Source organism: Coloeus monedula, assembly GCF_965178545.1.
Source record: "Coloeus monedula genome assembly, chromosome: 1".
NCBI classification, from domain to species: domain Eukaryota; kingdom Metazoa; phylum Chordata; class Aves; order Passeriformes; family Corvidae; genus Coloeus; species Coloeus monedula.
Window position 1 is genome coordinate 150,445,448 of NC_138781.1, and position 15,116 is coordinate 150,460,563.

Here is a 15,116-nt window from a genome sequence, read left to right on the forward strand (position 1 = left end):
TATAGTAAGGTATAATTACAGAGGAAAACTGCTACTTCATCTACAACATCAAGTATTTCAGAAGAGAGCTGTAACTCTGGTACCCACCATCAGTGTGCATATGATTTACCTATGTTAAGACATTCAAATGTCCTAACTTCTCAGGTTTCCTTGTGATTGCTGTGTAATACTGTAGCTCAACATCTTAATTTATGGGCTGGCAAATTGCTATTAACTGGTCATAGCTCTTCAGTGATGATCCTTTTATCATTCTGTACCTAAAAGCAGGCTGCACATGACTTTATGTGTCTGGGAATCACAAGATATCTTTAGTTTTATTATCAAACATTATTCTCAGTGAAAATTAGGCCTCAACAAACATCCACTGAATAATTACAAGCACATTAATGGCATCTTCCAAAGCATCTGGATTTCTGTTAAGGCTTCCTTTTTTCTCTCTCCAGACTCTGATACTGAAGCAGTATATTTGAAGTTTCACTGTTTGCACTATCACATTTCAAATAGTATTTATATAGGACACAGTACAGACACATTGTATTTGTCTCAGCTAAAGAGGCAAACAGACTATGTTTAACATGCCACTACAGGAAAAAAAAAACAAGTCTTTTTTCTCCTACTGAGAGAGCAGGAATTTAATCAATTTGTATTCCAATTTAAATGCCCACTATTAGTATTAGTAGCTATCCACTGCTACTGAGTCTTTTGTCTGGTAAGCTACAGACAGTTAGAAAGAGAAAATATTGCATGAACTACTTCTTGTTTTCAATAGATCAAAATTCTTTGTACTCCTTGACCTAAAATATTATGGAAAACAAAGAAATATTCTACAAGCAAAGAAACCCAAGCAAGTGTTTACCAGTTAGTAGTATCTTCTTGCAGTCTTAACAGAGAACTCCCTTCTTCAGATTATCGATACAGCAGCTCGTCCTCAAAATCTGAAAAAACAGAAGAACTCCATTAAACATAAACAATACACAGTATTTTAATCACATAAACCAGTGCCAGGGGTAAATCAAAGTTAATCCCGCAGTGCCAAGAAACCTACATAATCCTTTAGGAATGCAAATAAAACGTGCCAATTTCAAAAACGCCTGGTGATTTTATGGAAGTGATATTACAAGCAAACAGAGAAGCATCCTTACAAACTCTTCTGTGAGTCAGTAAGGCTGTTAGCTAGCCATGATCACAAGCATCAGAAATAGAGCATTGCATCTCAGCATTACCGAGTTAAGTTACATATAGTTACAGCACAAAAAATAGAGCATTACATCTCTGCATTACAGAGCCAAGTTACACATAATTGCAGCAGAAAAAAGTAGGTCTCAGTTCAAGCTTTATTTACAGTGTCACATACATTGCACACAGGGAAAAATACTTCATTGCTACAGTTTTCATCAGTTAAAGAAAAATGTCACCAATGGCAGATTTTACCTATCTGAACTTCTCTAGGATCACTAGGATTTTCTGTTTCAAAACTAAGTTTGTTTCGGAAAAATCAGTATTTGTATGGCCAGACAAAATAGCATTTCCTACGGAAATGCAGCACTGAGATTCCATTGCAAGCATTTGGAGGGCATTTCAGCTCATTTGGAGTAGACTTATATAACAAACAGCCTTCCTTTTTTGGTACAGTGACTGGATGGTGAACTGCCCAAAACTGGTACCTTTCTGTTGTGGTGAAAGGTTCATAAGCCTTTGGGGTTTTGTACGCTCCTTCTCTTTCAGGGAATTCAGCTAATTTAAATACTTGAGTATTGTCACTTAACCTGTCTCCAGTAAAACCACTGCTGCTCCTGCTTCAGGTGTTCCTGGTACCAGAATCCTTCTTTTTAGTATCTCACATCTCAAAGTTTCTTTTAAAGAGTGATCTTCCCATTTTGTCCTCCAATTCTCTTTCTGCTTCTTAAAGCAAAGTCAAGCATATTCTGCAATGTGTCTGTTTTTAGCCCAAACTTGGTTTAGGAATATAAAATCCCTGTCATGTCATTTCAAATCCAGCTGAAGAGGCATGAAATATTCAGCGTTAATTTGTATTTAATCAGCTATCAGCAGTTCCTCTTACATCGGGTAATCCTGATTAACGAGCATTTAACAAAAATATGCTGCTTTGCAGTTAAATTTCTAATCACAAAGGCCATAACATTACTGATTTGTCCCAGCTTGGGAAGGGTGGAGGGAAGAGGAAGAGCTACAAATATAGGGGCTGGGGAATGATTTTAGTCACAGTGAAAACTGCCATCAAAAGATGCTACCCATTGCCTCCTGCCTCTCTGCAAAGGAAAACTTGCAACCTGAAGAGCACAGCTAGGAGAAAAGGCAAAGATTCTGAGATACTACGCAAAATTTAAGGGCCAAATAAAACCAAGGGATCCTATGCACAGCTACACTGAAGCAAACAGTTGTGACAGTCAGTTGAAAAGCAAAACCAAAAGAAGAGTAACGTTAACTAAGGATAACTTTTGTGAATTTGTGTCAAGGCAGCACTTAAGATAAGCAAGTGCCTGTCAAGTTAATGTGTTGGTGGGTTTTTTTCTGAAAACGTTGTAAGAAGCACTATTTCTCTCTCTTGCAGAAGGGGAAATCTAAAAAGACCCAAAACACATTCACTCCGTTAGCGCATAGGTTTTGTTTCAACAATTGTTCCACTACCCTATTCAGCCCCTCTCATTCATGGTCCTCTTGTCAGACAACTGCATAGGTTAACAATTCCCTTAAAAACTGAATGGAAGCCATAAGATCCTTTCACTCAGCTTGGCAAGAGCTGCGCAGAGCAGTTCTATCACTGCCTACAGCCCATAACAGGATTGAAAGTCTGGCTGCCCGAGTGACCATTTAAGAAACTCAACATGTGCAAGTTCCTTCAATGCACTCAATCAAAAACACTTCCTTCATACTGCTACACTGCAGTATGAACAGCTTCTTATTCAGGACCAGAAATGGATTTTTTTTCAAGCATAATTGATCATTTCATTAAACAGAAAAATTATTTCATTTCCACTGTTGCACTGTTAGGACACATAGCATCACGTTGCCAAATTTGAACGGTTAAACCTCCTTGTAACTACTGAAGCCACAACTACTGAAGCAGGATTTTGGTTTACTGAAAGGAATACCTAAGCCCACTGGAGACCCTTCTGCCCCCTCCAGTCCTGCACTGCTCCCACTCCTGGTTGCTCAGCATTTCCTGTGCTGTAGTTCCTCCTCCGTGACAACCCATTCTTGCAGGCTGGCTTCAGGTGAGAAAGGGAAGCAAGAGCCAGCAGCAATAGCTGTGGAGCAAATCTGGATGGGAGAATTCCACCTGGCAGAACTGCCATATGTAACAAGTGGATTGAAGGGATGATGGAAACATCCAGAAAAACAGTGGAAGGACATCATCTGCCAGCATTGGGCAAAGAATTAAAGCTGGTGTGACAAGAAGAACTGGAGAAGAAGGAGGCTGCTGCACAGGAGCACTGGGCAGAACTGCACCCAGAAAGGACAAGGGAGCTGAAGTAAGAGCACACACAGAAAAAGCTGCAGAAAACATGGCCCCTTTGGAAGATCTCTACAGTTTTCAAGGCAACGATTCCTTATATATGATCTACATTAACCCAGTTCAGTCCATAAAACCTGTCAGGAGCGATTTTTTTCTTTTTAAATAACAGATCCCCAAACTATAACCTATGGTATAAACAGCACAGCTGAGAAAAACCAAACTAGCTGCCATCTTAGTTTAAAGACAAGATTTGTTCACTAACTAATTTTTTTTTACTTTAATAGACCTTTGTGGAGTAAATTAACACTGTTTCTTTGACAGTCTAATGAGACTAGCAGGTGAACAACAAAAGAGTAAGCTCATTCCCAGGAGATATCCTTGCCTGCCCTCCACACACTGTGTTGGCATAGTTTTGCAGGATGATGAACTCAAAAGAAGGAAGCAGACAATAAACCTACTTGTTCCTGCTAAATTAGGGAGACTTCACATCTTCATTTAAGCGACCATCCCTTACTTCATTAGTTTTGTCACTTCAGGGGAAGGTGGAATTAGTACAGCAACTGATTAAACCTTGTTCTCCACACAAAATTCATGCTCAAGAAAACTATTATCCCTAAAGATGCAAAGAGCCTTCTGTGAATTGCATGGTATTTGATTTTCCCTGGCGTACATGTTTCAACAGGCCGATGCTTCCCAAGCACTTATCTGAGCTACAAGGAAGAAAACTTCTGAGAAATTTATTAATGGTTACATCCTCGGGAGAAAAGGGTAAAGCCACTGACATAGGGCTTAATAGGTTTTACTGAGGGGGTCAGGGTACTCCATTCAAGACAGCTTGCTGAAATATTGAGGCAGAACAGGCCGTTATTATCAAGATACAGCAATGTCTACATAGGGGCTCCAAGTTAAATAATTTTGCAGTATTTGCCACCATTAAAGCAAGACTGACACTCACAGCCCAGGTAAGCCCTGTGTCAGAGCTGGCTACATGCCTTCACAAGCAGGCAACACGGGTGACTCAGGGCTGAGAAGCAGAGGGAAACATGCAGAGGTCAGCCCATCCCGAAATTCTGCCCAAACCCTCAGCTGCTGACCCAATAACCCACACTCCAGTTCTCCACCTTGCCTCAGTCAGACAATTGCATCCCAAGGACACTACTGAAGTGACCACCTGGGGTGGCCTGAGATTCCACTTCATTTCCCTTTTAATTGGTAACCTACACAGCATCTTCAAAAGCCCAGACAAATGTAGATTTCACAAGTTAACAGGCAGGTTATTTCAACTCAAAAGCTTTGCCTGAATTCCATTTAGTAGTAACTCCACCTGGCCTGTATACCCAACACTGTTGTATAGATATGAACCACATTTAAAAATCACACTACACACATCATCTTTGCCCATGCCTGATTTTGCTTAGCCCAAAACACAGAAAGCACAGGAGAGACAGTAATGTGGATTTAAAGTGATGTATCCTCCCTAACACAGATCACAACAGACTGCTAGACACAACAGCCCATCATAAGACATATCTGAAATGCAGAGTATACAAAATGAGTTGAAGAAAAAATGAGCCATAAAGATCCATAAAGATAACTAAGTGTCAGAAGGCTTATGGTAGCTTACAAACAATTCTGGTGTCAGACATAAGACAGCACACACATTGAGCAGTCAAAATAATCCCTGCAGAGCTTCTGGCAGGCTACTCTTCATAGTAAGGCAGCTATGGAAAAACAGGCAGAAAGCAGCACCATCAGTGCTGTTTTCTACAAAAACAGGAGAACATACAAATACTAGAATTCACTAATAGCTCTGTGGCAAGCAAAACTTGAGAATTTTATATCTCACTAAAATGATACGGACTACTTTTTCCTCTTACGAACATACATTCCAAAACTTTAATTTTCAGTTAAAAGAGGAAAGTCTCCTGTGATTTGAGGAATTGGTAGTCTGAGAACTATTCAAAGATCCCCAGTTAATCGCTTCTGCACAGCTGATAAAGTAAGTTCTCCTTCCTTTACTTCCAGGACAGGAACGAAACCAAGTGTTTAAGATCAAATAATTACACTGAAACTTAACAGTTTGAGCTGCAACTGTACATCATGCAGCTAATAATATTGATGCTATGACACATTCCAAAGTTAAAACTATTTGCCTTCAGAAGACTGCAGCTCTGCTTCCATGCAACATCGGAGCACTCTACCAACACCCTGACCATTTAAGACATCAAAGTATTTCTTTTGTTCATTCATCAGAATAGCCTCAGTTACAGGACTTAAGCACACTAGTCCTTACAGGTTTGAGCTGCAAAACCACTAAATATGGTTAAAAATGTACCTCTAGTATTTATTCATGTACTAGAAGCTAATTTTGTGAGTAAATTAAGATCACCCAGTTAACTAAGAGTTGCAAAGACAGAGATGGAGAAGACTCACACATAATAACCTTCCCCTGTCCCACAGCAAATATTTGACACAGGTTTAAAGTATTATCAGCCCAACACAATGCATTCACTGAAGTGTAATTTACCAAACAGAACACTGACCAGCTTTTCCTCTGATAATTACTCCAAAGTCATAGAAAGGATTTCCAGTTGTGAACACTTTCTCCTGTCAGTTGTATCGCAGCTTTCAAACACTGGACTTGGTATTTCATGCTCAGTACTGTGGCATGGTTTAGCAACTCCCCTTAAAAATACAGGTTTTCAAATCAACTGTAAGTATTACAGAAGGGCTGAATTTTAGTTGATGATTATCCTTATCACCTTTTTTTATTATTTACTAATAACAATTGGGAATAGTGTGTGCCCCAATTCCATAGACTTTGTTCACACTGCAGAAATTCTGACTCCCACCAGACCATTACTGACCTTCCTGGAGCTCAGGAACCTATGTCTGTATTTACTGTAAATGCAGCAATAAGAAGAAAGCAGCTTTTGTTTAAAAAAAAAAAAAAAAGTAAAATGAAATTGCTAAATACTTACTCCATTTAGCCATACAATAAGCATATTTCTCTGTTTCAAAGACAAATGGAGAAGCAGTAAATATGCCAATCATTTGAATACTCTTACATTAGACAGGCCTAAAGTTTAGTTATGAGCAGAGAAGAATATATTCGATGCTGGACTTGAAGTAACACGATGAGTATTTTCTCCAGTTCCCTTTTGAAACAGAGCTACTCCCCTTTGAGAGTGACTCAAGTCCTTAGAGTGACTCAACTCAGAGATGAAGAGGCAGGACACAGATGATATGTTCTCCAGATTAGCTATGGAGTAGGTTTCCACAGCAGGGTGAAAAGGGCACGTACATACAGTTATACACAGACTGAGGCAGGACTATCTTTTCCTATTTCTAATGAGAGGATGTTCTTCGTACAATACAAAGGAGGAGAACAATTAAGTTCGGATCATGTAACCTATAGAAACTTGGTCAGAAGTGCACAGTCCTTGCAAAAAGTCTAATAATTCTTGTAACAGATGCCAGGAGCAAGTTCTTTTGACTTATAATCTTTTTGCCATATAGAGAAACAGGCACAAAGCACAACCTAGAATTACTTCTTCACTCTCAAGTACAGATGCCACATATCTTTTGACCTCAGACAGCTTATTTTTTCTCCTTGAATACACAACACTCAACCTAGGCACTGAATTACATTATAGAAACCAGAAATTAACCCATGGAATGATGACTGAATCAGTCCTGTCTCTTCTACTATCTACAGAGGCACATTAAAAGAAGATTCTCATGTGACCAGAACCAGTGGACTCTGCTTTCTAAGAGTTTTAACTGTTGAAGTTATGAGCAAGCTACACAAACTCTTCAAGAAGTTAAAGCTTGTAACTATAGGAGAGAAGCTGCATATCTAACTGCAAGGACAGTTTAAGTTCTCCCTTGGACAGAGATCTCTCCTAAGCAAAGACTAAACACAAAAGACTTTCCCATTCCATAAAAATTCTTTCTCACCAGGCTCTGCTGTGCTTAGTCTCTCCTGGATACACACCTTAAGCCTGTATTCATAACATGTCCCAGCTTCAGTGTCCTTCATATTTTTACTTATAAAGTGTCCCAGCTTCAGTTGGGAGGGAGGCATGAGCCTGGCTCTCAGGCAGATGATCAATTCAAGACTCCTTAAATAGAGGATCAAGTCAGATGTCCCTTATGCTACCCATCATCATGCCAACAAGTCCATAATTTAAAAATTCTGAAGGGGGAAGAGAGACTAGGAAAGATGCTATGAAGCCCTTGCTCTGGGTAGTTGGTCAATATATCCTTTTTTCCTCCCATTTTCTAATCAGCTGGATTTAGACAAGTTATCTAGTCCACAGAGAGGCAGGCATTAGTTCCAGCTCTTAGTGATGTTTACAGTACCTAACTTTATCTGATGTGTAAACAGTTTAAGCTCTTAGCTTAAGCAGTCTGAATGATCTTCTTAGGATCCAATATTTGTTAAAAGAAAAGAAAAAAATACTGCAAAGATGTGTGAGACCTTGAGTAGAAAATCTCACCCTCAGAAGGTTGTCTGCCGACTCTCAGCTTTTACATCCACTTCTCACTATCCGAGACATTAAAGGTAACTGGACTCCTATTTCTGCACAGGAAACCTGATGAATTTTAAATCATCCGTGTACTCCCACATCCTCTCATTTAAATCTGTACTGAGAAAGCACAGGATCTTTGTTCAAAGAGTACTTGTAGATGCCATCATCTCCAGAGGCATTTTTCCTACATTTAATGTGCAAGTTACAACCTCAGTCAAAACAGGAGCACAACAGTTTTTCTATATTACCCTGTATTTGGAGTAACAAAGGAAGCATTTAAGAAAAAGTCTTACATTTTTCTCCTTAAGCAAAATAACAAACACCAGTGTTCAAATATTCACACACATGTTCTAGAGACTGCAGCAAGGCAGTTAGCTCATGCTTTTGAAATCAAACTACCCTGGAACAGAAGTCATATTGTAAACCAAAAAATACCCAAAAAACTTTTGCTTTAGAGACATATCACACTACAAAGGTGTTTTGCTATTCTAAGGCTAGAAAGACTTCAGACTAAGAGATCCTGAAGAACCACTTTTCACGAAGAAATGCAGCCAGAAAACTCAGTACACACATGAAGAAAAGGAACTGTGCTACATAAAATTATGGAATCATGGCCAGCATAATTCTGGTAGACACAAAGTTGCTGTATTTAAGTAAAGCTCCAACAACAGACATGCAATTCCCTTTATTCAACTACCACTAATTTGCAGGCGGATGCCAGTGCATTCAACAAGAGTATCATCAGTTCAAGCACTTCAAGCATCCTGAAAATGTCCTAGGACCACCAATTACAAGAGTATCATCAAAAACCAGGGAAAAATTGTACTAGTATGTGTAACCAGACTTGAAATTAAGGTGCCTGGCTTCTGCAATCTCCAAATTTAGATCAGGGACTCCATCAAACCATGTGATGAGAGAGTTGCTCTGCAGGCAGAGCATGCTTTAGGCTGTTTCTCCATGAAAAACCCACAGGGCCCTTTACCACACCGTGTAACCAGAGCACGGGCAGTGCCACACATGAGGTTAATGTTCAACCAAATGAAAGGCAGAGGCTCCCAAGCTCCTCAAAAAGACGGTAACCGGAGAAGTGTGACAGGAACTGTGTAAGAGAAGCCCAGCAGCAAGCTCCAGCTTGGTGAGAGGTACAAACGAAAGCGCGTGCACGTGCACCATGGATGTGTAACTTCTAGGAAGGAGCTGGATCCATCACGTGGTGCTGTAGTACTCATCTGTTCAAGGACTATGATTCAGTGCCTACAGGGTGTGTTGGATTTAGTACAGATGCACAGAATAATTGCACCCCGCATACGTGTCTGGCTGCTGACAGAAGAAGGCTACACACACACATACACAATTAAGAGCACTCAGAGAAGTTAAATCATCTGCTCTAAAAGGACTGACTGAAGCCTTGTTGGCCTCACTCAGTGCAACTACAGAAAGCTTCCATATCTCTCTCGGAAGGAGTCTCAAATTGAAGCTACTTAACTTTCACAAGGTTTAGTTTGAGGGTCACCATGCCCAGCATGGGCCAGAACAAACATTACCTACTATGGAATCATTTGTATTGCCTTTCATGAACTTACACAATTTATCAGGGACATCTCATGTGGCAAAGACACTGACGAAGAACTGGATGATTTATGGGTGTTCTTATAGCAGAAATCTCCTATAGCAGGAGCTTTCCAACAACAGACATTTTCCAGCAATCTCTGAATACTGGAATGTGACAAAAACAAGACAGAGGAAGTAAAAAGACTTATATAACAATAAATCTTTTTAATAAAGATATGCTTGTCACTGTGGCTGAACTAGAAAATTTCTTTTGCCTTACAGCATTGTCATAAGCACCACAGAAAGCTCACTAACAAAGGGAAGGGCGACTTCATAAAGAGCAATGCAAAACCCCTTTAGCTGATCAAGGGGCTTCCAGTAGCTTGTCTTTCCATAAAAATTAATCTGGCTTTCAAAGATTAGTAAAAAGACAAATAGAAACTTACTCATTGTCTTACCACTCAAATCTAGAAATGGACGTTGGCTGCCTGGGCCTCCATCTCATATTTTTGTGGAAATTGTTATTTTCTTAAAAATACAAGTATCAGCAAAAATAGTATTAAAAAGAAAGCCACCAACAATGACTAAGATCTTCCAGATCTGAAAATATGAAAAGGTTTCACTTGGATGTACTTTCAGTTAATGTATCACTGCAGAGAAACTAAAGGAGTCCCATATTCTATTACTAACCTTGCTTCTATCTTATAAACATGTTTTATTAGGAGTCATTCAACTACTGAAATTCGGTCCAGTGCTTCAGTAACTAGAGAAACATGCATTTGATCCCTGTTTTTACTACAACTTCCTATTTGCTTCCAGGTAATTAACACTGCCATACCTCAGTTCCTTATCTTATCTTTCTTAGTGATGAGGCCAAACATTCAACACTAAGAAGAGAAGGACTTTAGCCAGGTGTGTTGTCTTTGAATTCTGCTACAGCAAGAGTTGGTAAGGGCAGCAATGGATAAAGGCATAAGCATAGAAGAGGCTGTTTAGTGACTCTCCAGGCAGTAAGAATACTCTGGGTGAAGCACACGTGCAGGATACCTCCAAAATCTCTGCACTACATCACATTACAGACAGAAGTTGCTGAAGCAGTACAGACTCCAAAAATCAGATACTGCATTCCTATCCAGCAAAGATATTAATGTTAAACTCTCATCCATCAGCCTGAAAAATAATGGAATTTGCTGTTTTACTGCTGAAAACTTGAGCTTCTTAAGCCTTTAAGTTAAGGCCCTACAGACAGTAAGAAGTTAACTAATCATTTGAGACAGTCTAGTCTAATCCAGGACATAAACAGTAACTTCACTTCAATATGCATGTTATAGTTAAAAAAAATCTTTTATTAAGACTATTTTGAATTATAAAATCATTCAAGTGTTCCAAACTGCTGATCAAATTATCCTTTCACAGAGATAACAAATGAAAGTAATTAAAAAAAAAAAAGGGAAAAGATGCATATGTCAAACAACGTGCTTGAGGGGAAAAATAAAGTTTCATCCAGATCAACCAACTTCAACACTGACTAGGGCTGGATTATTAGAGAGGAGTGTCATAAGACATCCTGTAGTTAGAACACACTTACTAAGAAACAATGCTGAACCTACACTGGGACAATTTTCTAAGATGAAAAATGAGTGTACAAGTACAATTTGCATCTTAGTAGGTGCATTTAAGTCAAGTTTATAGAAAAAGCTGCTCCCATGGAAGAAGCCTTAGAGCAAAAGAAATTTGTGCTCAGACCATTAACAGGATCCACAGATTCTATCCTCTTTCATACAACAGCAATCTGTAACAAGTGTATGTAGCTAGTGAAGAATGAACCACACCTAGAAAAGTAAAACCAGCTTTGTTTTGCTGGTCAGCCAGAGTATCCTCCATGATCATGAACACCACGCTTATGACACAGTAGAGAAGTCCTTCAGCAGGAAGACCATAAAAAAAGTTCTCATGAACCAGGCAAGGAAATGAGTAGTTCAGAAAGGTGGCATCTCTAACTCTGGTTCTGTGTCACATTCCTAAAAGATAGCAGAGGGCACGAGCAGCTGCACCTCCTTTGCCTACTTTGAAACCTGCAAATAAAACATAGCACAAAAGTGGATTCAAAACCTGTAATTTCAGGCACACAGACCTTGCCCTAAAAGGTATCACATCCTTTTAATACCAGGATACAACAATAACGAGAATTAATTCACTGAGAAACCTCATATTTGAGGCAGTTCCTGGAGCCCCATGTGCTGCCTTTGTGCACATACACAGCACCACAAGAGCAACAACACATGGTAGGGAAATTAAACTCTGAGGAAATAATGTCTTCCTTACCTTAAACTCCTGTACACACTATCAAAGTTTTGACTATAATAAGGAAGGAATTATCAAACAGTATTTTACAGACTTAATTTCTTCCACTGAGCAATCTCTGCCTGGAATGGGAAAGAGCTGCTTCAGCACTCACTTATGTCAAGGATCACTTTCCAAAAAGGTACATTGGGGTAGTGCCAAGCCACTGAAGCAGATTTATTTCAGAAAACAGAACTGTAACTTTTCTACTAGACAATAAAAGCTACTGCTTAAAGGCAGTGATTCTCAACCTCCTTCCAACTGCAGCCCTTCCTAGTTTTTGGCATAATAAGCCCATAGGCAGAACACTTACTTTACTTCCTCTGAGACATCCATCTGCAAGAGCAGGGGAATGGCAAACGGGATCATTCCCCAGCCCACAAACTCAAGTAGGATTAAGTCACACACAGAGTGACATGGAAGTTCAAAAGACACACAAGGTGAAAAGAAGTATACTTAAGACCAGATAGGGACAAAAAAGGGGTGGGGGAGAGGGGCAGAAAAAGAGACACGGACAGAAACCAGCCCACTGATGGCTGTACCTGATCCATTCTACTCTTTTGAACGCTTTTGTTGATGGGAAGCTTTTCACTATAGTCACTGTAATCTGAGCTCCCACAAAGTTGCTCTCACACTCTCAAAAGGAGGACAGCTTTAGAATTTCTGGTTTAAATTGAATTAGTATTTCATGTTATCAATTTTATGACTGTCAAAGTTCCATTGTGTGTCCTAGCGAGTAAATAAAACGCTTAAATATGGGCTACACATTTCACACCACTTTAGATATTTACCATGAAAAAAAAGTGAGGCAAAGAATCCTAATCATCATGTGCTCTACACAGAAACTGCTCTAAATTACACTCAGCCACATCAGCACCCTTCACAAGTTAGCACTTAGAAAGGTGCTCTGCAGAGAACAACACAACAGTTTAGTGCTTTCACCTGAATTTATTGCTACATTTCATCAGAAATCAGAGCTCCACAAAAGTTTTCTTAACTATGAAATCTTTTGAAAGCTTGATTTTTTTATATTATATTATCTGTGCCAATGTTCATGACTTTGAATCTGCCGTCAAGCTGCATGCCCCCTCACCCTCAACACACTTCTCTGGTGTGCAAGCATCGTTATCAGGCATATTCAAATCAATAAAGCACTCAAGTGTTGCAACACAGTTTAAAGTCAACACCATAAACACCATTCCCAACATGTAAATTCATAGCTTTCAGCCTTCTCCTTAGTGTGCAGCTCTGTGCTGAAGAATAAAAAACTTACTTTTGGCCTGTTTACTCTTTAAAAATGCCTAGCTGGATATTTTATTAGAAAATGAGCACTTCTGAAATGACTGACCCTTAAGATTGTTTCCGCTTCCAAAAATTCTAACCAAGTCTACTTTCCCCTGTTTATAGAATGGATACTCAGAGGCTAAAATAGACACTCTTTTAAGTTAGAAAAACCAAAACCTGTCCACGTGCATTTTTTTTCCCCATTTCTGAAAGTAAAGAGCAAGTAATTCCAGATCCACAGCTTAGCTAAGAACACAAAAAAAATGTCCTACAACTATTTGAGAAGAGACCAGGCAAAATAGTAAAAGTCTGGGAGAAATCTCTGTATATGGAAGCAAGTCCCTGCAAATTATTCAAACATGAATAAACTTTGCACCTACCTGATGGGAAAATGAAGTAGTATCTGTAGCTACCAGCCTTGTTCTTATAAACCTCTTAATTCAGAACTACTCCAACATTAATTTTTACACCTGTACTGTATCACAGTTAAGACTAGGCAGGCTTTCAGCCTACCACTGTTACTTGACTTAAAGGGGAAGCTAAGCAAGTTCCAATATCTATTCAGTCAACCTAGACTAATGTACTTTGAGTTTTAAAAGATTCTTTAATTTACACTGTCTCTAGATAGCTATAATCACAAAGAAATGCAGAAGAGTATTCTTAATTGGTAGAGAAGTCTTGGCAGTTTGTTCCTTTCCATGGCAAAAAGGAGATAAAAATCAAGGAATGCCATTCCTGGATGCTTTCAGTGAGGAGATAACACACAAACTGAGAAGGAAATTTTGTTGTATATATATGAACAGGTGAAGAAAAAGGGTGAATTTTATACCTCCTTGTAGGTGAACGGAGGTATAAACATTATATTCTAACGTACACACAAAAATAATATTAAACTGGCACAACTGTACAGAATTCAAAGGCAAGCATCAGGGCAATCAATCTCATGTTACTACTGAATCACATTGATAGTGAAGATTGCTTGTGACAAAGATCACAGGATTAAATTTATCTGTAAACTTATTTAAAGCATTTGCCTTCACAACTTTGACAGGAGGATATCCTATAAAAGGTATCTTCAAGACAGTAAATGGCTCCTACCTTAAAGATCTGTTCTGCCATCAGACCTGAAAAGGCCCATTTCTCCTCTCAAGAAAAATGAGATTAACTGGCCTGAATTACCAGCTTTTTCTCTCCTTGATAAACACCTAAAAGCAGGAAGGATGCTGGAATTTCCTAGGACAGTTACAGACATAACTCATTCAGGTCCCCACAAGTAACTTGTCAGTGACAACCCTTTATTGAAATTTTATTAGAATTATTGCTACTTCTTTACAAGCCTGATACCGTCTGAGGAAAAGCCTTGAGATAGAAGGTTTTGAGACTTAAAACCCTTGAAACTGAAAATGAACATAATGGACTATAAACTCTGAACAGAACTACTATAAATTTATTTAAGCTTAGAAGGAGCTACTGGACAGAGGTAGTGGTAGGAGGCAATATTAACCACTTTATCACCTGCCCCCATTATCTCCCAGGGGAGACAGGAAGACACATCTTTTATTGCTGTACAGCACAGAAAGGTTAGCTCTGAGAAAGCAGGAAATTTAAAAAAAAACAGCATTATAAAAATCAGGAGGGGGAAGGCTGTCATGCCAGGAACGGTTAAAGCCATGCTGTAAACGATGTAACTGGTTCCAAGAAAGCAGCTGTAGTTATGGGTTATGTAGCAGCCTGTCTTTTCACCAAAGTCAAAATTCCATCAATGTTTGTGTTACAACGGAGGAGTTCTGCCTGTCACATACTTGCAGGATTTAATATCTGTATATACTTGCACCTTTTCACCATCTAACCATTAAAAACAAATCTCAACTTTCTTGTTTACAGATTAGAGTTAAAACTGCAACTTTCATCAACCACCTTTAATT

The 15,116-nt window shown here is 39.1% G+C and overlaps 1 protein-coding gene across 2 annotated transcripts in view; it reads right to left on the reverse strand.

Annotated features, from left to right (window-relative positions):
- The window catches only part of CYRIB (CYFIP related Rac1 interactor B), a 76,060-nt gene that overhangs the window by 41,459 nt on the left and 19,485 nt on the right, over positions 1-15,116 (reverse strand). For both annotated transcript variants that reach the window (XM_082284926.1, XM_082284928.1), the window contains exon 2: positions 857-935. The gene's annotated coding sequence lies outside the window, so the exon portion shown is untranslated. The remainder of the gene's footprint in view (positions 1-856; positions 936-15,116) is intronic.